We start from the raw sequence: 5,197 nt of genomic DNA on the forward strand, positions 1-5,197 counted from the left end.
AAGACAAACGAAATCTAGTGGAGACCGCGGTAAAAACGATCCTGCAACCTGCTTTGGGTGCAGAAATATGAATTTAAGAGAAAACTTGGTTGACGGGTGCTGCGAGTGTGACTAAATAATAATTTCACTGAACTTGATTATTGTATTTTAACAGAGGTTGAGATACAGGGAATAACCTAATCTTGCAAAAAGACCATCCCCCCACCCAAGTCAAAACTGTTTGCAAAAGAAGAAAATGCGCCAGTTGATATTCCTATGACAGCTAAACAGCATTTATTTCCACTAAAAAATCAAGTTCTTTGACTAAGAGCTAAGAGCCTATTTCGTAAATCCAGATTTTTCAACAGCCTTAAAGGTAATTCCCGAAACCCTTCACACCCGGTGAAAATGGCATATAATCCGCACAAGTGCGACTTTAAATCCGCCTTTACTATTTAATATCACGATACAGTTTTCGCATTTGACACATTGAAAACCATCATAGAATGTTACATTGATAATGAATAACTTGCAGTTCAGTTTAGGGCATCATAGGCATTTCAGCGAATTAGGCCATACAGGCAAAGCAGTCTGGACAAAGACGCCTCAATCTGAAATGAAATTCCAGTTTTACGATACCTGATCTCATTTAGATTGTAGCAATAGCAATGTTTTTAATAGAAACTCCATATCAGTTTGTACTTCTAGTCTGTTCTTTGTTCATAATATCGTCACTGTTGAGCCATGGGACGACTATCTGCCCAAGCAGCAGCGCTGGTTGGTGGCACAAACTCAGACGGCTGAAACTCTCCATTTGTTTGGAAATCAGTGTAATAAAACTCCGATTCAGAGTCCCAAACCATTGAAAAAGTCAATTATGTGTAAAAAATGCAAAATTGGCTCCTTTCACATGCACAAAATAAACATTTGTCCGCAGCATTTTGTTAAAGGTTTCTATAGAGAAACACAATACGTGCTGAGAACATGTCACTTGTGACGTCAAAGATGATCGCCCACTCGTGACGATTTTCGCCTCGAGTCTCAAGTTGTCGGAACAATTGTCGTTTCTCAACTTAAAACGCCTGTATTTCAAAAACGGTAACTGTGATTTAAAAAAAATCTTCGATCCCAGAATTTGCTTGTCACAAACTACCGTTTTAGCTCAACTTATTTTTGCGTGTCAGTTCTCCTTTAAGAATATCTCTCTAAGTAAAAGAACTAATCGAGAGATAGCCCCGAAACCAAATAAATACAAAGAAACTGGTTATTTTAAAAAAACAGCATCTATCAAAAAGTGCTTGGAAAGTTGTTATCACTAATCTATAGTATTGTTATAAATTAAGTAAGGATTGCATGGGAATGACAATTTTCAAACGGGATGCAAAATTCATTCAAATAATTTTTTCTCGATAGATTCAGCGATTGACATCATTTACAAGCTTGGATTATCAAAGTCATTTTTTACTGAAACTAATCAAGCTCCAGGTATTTAAATTAGCTCTCGTGAGATTTAATGTAAGTGATTAGGGCAAATGAAGTCTGAATGTTCGTCGAAATGCAAAAAAGGAGACATAGGGGAAAAAATATTCCCAATTATTGTATCGGATCTATCTTGCGTGGTAAATTAAGTGTATTATTTTTTTGTCTGTTTTATATCTTTAATGTTTTTCTATCAAACAGAACTTTTATAGCACCTGTTTTTGATTTTATTGTTTTCTACTTTATATCATTGAAATAATAAATCGTCTATAATGGAAAACCTTTGATAAAGACAAATCTTCACAATTTTGATACACTTAGGCCGCTCCTTCGTGGATAATGAAGTCAAACAAAGCTCTGCTGTTCTCAGAATAAAGAAGCAAAGGACAAAGAAAGAAAGTAAGATTCTTTTCTTACACTGATAATTGGAATTTTTGGCATAAATTTAAACATTTCGAGCTTCAGATGAAAAATTCGAAAGATAAAAAGTTTTTTATATAATCGTCAAATATAATATAATCAGATAGAATCTTTTCTCATATCAACAAACAGACAACCGTGTTAAAGAAAATTTCTTGCAATATCGTCATTCACTGTACTTAGAACGAAGCTGCAGAAAATCAATTTTAGAACAAGGACAACATTAGGAGCATTAGAGCCTTAAATCAACAAAAGAAAAATGTGGCTTTCACGTATCTTTCAGTTTAAGACCACCAATTGACCACTATCCTTGAATTATATTCCTTTACATAATATAACTTTTAGGCAATGGTACGCAAATTTTGCATGTTCAGAAGACAAAACTTTAAAAATTGAATCTATTGTGAACTACGAGGACAGAAAGTGTAGCTCTAGCACGATTTTATTTGGAAGATAAAATAATATTGCTTATAACTAATATTAAACAAGAACTAAATTATTTCTGTTTTTAAGAGAATTAGGGTTTCCTTTGAAGTGTTGTCTCTAGTTTGCAAGAAGAATTTACTTTCTACATAAGTAGCATCTGAACTGTGTTAACTTTTTTTGGATAAAATCCCTAGCTTTGTAACAAATTATGGATTTTATGAAATAATAATAACAACTAAATTCTTGTGCATTTTTCCTTCAATAATCTCAAAGAAATATCTTTTCAGTGATGGAGCTTGCTAAGCAAAATACCGAAGCGCCTGGAGAAAATGATCCAATATTGAAGACAGCGAGTGGAGACGACGAGGCAAAAGCCAAAAGCCTAGTGCCAGGTATCTATTCAATACAATTTTTCATGCCGTTGTCATCTACCAGAAAGCAGGAAGCTCATGATTTTTGTAGAAGCTCATGAAGAAAGATGATGGAAGCTCATCTCAAAAATTTAAAAATTCTTCCTGCAAAAAATTTAAGGTGGTTAATAGAAGATAAAAAGAGTGTATCTCTCACCTTCTGATACTAAATAACATCATGCGTAGAATCTGCCTGATTAGTATAATGGAGTAGCGATTAAATCTTTTTTGACTTTGGAATGTGATAATATGACATGATAGTAATTTACTTTCATAAATATCAGTCTTTAGGCACGCAGACCTGCAATGGATTCTGCAAAAAATCAGAAGATTATTCCAGGAAACAGCATGCAATGGTAGGTTTAATGTTTTCTCTACTAAATAAAGTCTTTTTCCGTCAATTTACATTGCGCTTGTGTAGTTCATACAAATATTCAACGTGACATACATTCGGACAACATTAGATTATTTACAATAAATTTTGCGACCACTCTTTGCTTGTAGCCTTAAAGTTTTTTATTCCTGTTGTAACATCGTATAGATTTGAATTCAAAAGCAAATTCGATATTTTTTTTCTGAAAAGAGGGGCTTATGCAAGATGGGAGTAGCCAAGTGGGGGCTTATTAAAAAGTTGATCTTATTGTCAGAATATACTAAGAAAACAACAAGATTGGTGACAAAAATGGACAAAAAGTGAATTCGATAAAAAAGTTTTTATATTAGCTTGTATAAAACTATAATATATTCATGTATGTGCTTTAATGTAGAAAACAATGTGAAGAGGTTCTTATTAATGGGCTGTCTTTCTTAAACATGACATTTTAATAAGGGGGGGGGGGGGGGGCATATTCGAGAGATGCGGCTTATTCTAAAATCTATGCTGAAGAGGAAGGGTTGTTCAAAAGGGAGCTTATTCCAGACGAGAGGTTTTGTTGAATCATTACAAACTGTGAAATACTGTGTACATTCATGATTCGTTTACTTGTATATAGCTTATGCATTAACTTAGCTATTTTGTAATATAGCAATGTTCTTTTCCTTAGCAGAAATGACTGAAAACTGTGACATGCACAGCGAGAACCAAGGATATAATCCCGAAAAGGAGAAAGTCATGGGTATGTAGAAATTTGCATTAAATTTCTTTGAATTGAAATGTCCCTGTATACACCGAGCGATGCAGGCTACTACTTCCATGACAGTTCCCTAAAAATTTATATTTCAAATACATGAAACTCTGAACATTCTCAGAACAGAGAACTTCGCAATCTGAAATATGATAATGTGTCGCTATTAAATATCATTCTCTTTATAAACTTTTCTTCATTTTCTAGATGGCCTTTACGCTCACATGTGCTACTTTTCTCCAAAAGTCCTCTGCGGTGTTCGGGCCTCGATTGCAGACTACGAAGAGCGCTTTAAGTTGCCAATGATTGAAATCGTCACCAAAGAAACCCCAGAATGCATCATGGCCAGTGTGATTGTGAATCAAACCGTTGTGGAGGAGCAAAAGAGGCACTGCTTTGAAAAGATGTACAGCAGTAGATTGGACGACACATTAAACATGCAAATGGCCATGCTGAACTTGGTCTTTCAGGCTCAGTGGAAGGAGTTTCCTATGCAAGTTCAGAAAGGCGTTTACAATAGATTTGCAACAGCGCAAATCATACTGAAGAAAATTGTGCCATACCAGTGCTCATTGGGTGAAGCTGAGCAAATGGGCATTTGCTGAATAAAGACATCACCCTGACATCTCCAGGAGATGATTAAAGATATATTGACTATAGTAGAGTTTGTTGGACAATTTAAATCTGACCAGGAATAAGCCTTGGTTGAATAAATTTGTAATTGGATTTTAGCGTTTTAAATGTATATATCAATACATGGATTCAATAACATGTTGTTATTTTGATAAAATGTTGTTTATCTCTCGAATTCCTGTTTTTGCTGTGTAAGAAATGTTCAGGCTTTATAAGACAGTATGCGGTAGAGATTTGATTACTCAATGAAAGCATTATAGAGGGGGTGCTAATCTAGAGCTTTGCGCATCTAAGTTTCTAGGAAGAGAATATCTTATCACTGTACGTAGGCATTCGTAGCATGAGCCCTGTGAGTGAGCAGTGATGTTATTCTCTATCTTAACTCGCTTCTTCCTTCGTCTCACATTCCCGCTCTTTCTCTCTTTCCCCCTTCTGGGCATTTCTGCTCTCGTTTGACTTCAGTTTCCATTTCTTCCTTACTAAATCTCTTAATCTTATTGATACCTCTCTTTGTTTATTTCATTGCTTTCCCTTACAATGACCAACCTTACATTGCTTATTCTAAATGACCAACCATGATCTATCTTTTAAAAGTAAAAAAGGATGCAAAATCTGGTACTGTACAATATGTTTATTGGACACTTGACAAAGCCTCATACAACGACTCAAGAAAGAAGACAAAAAATAAATATATGTATTCAGTAAATATGACGATAAAAACTACAA

The sequence above is a fragment of the Rhopilema esculentum genome, chromosome 8 (assembly GCF_057945365.1).
Source record: "Rhopilema esculentum isolate cy_ngs chromosome 8, ASM5794536v1, whole genome shotgun sequence".
In the NCBI taxonomy this organism is placed as follows: domain Eukaryota; kingdom Metazoa; phylum Cnidaria; class Scyphozoa; order Rhizostomeae; family Rhizostomatidae; genus Rhopilema; species Rhopilema esculentum.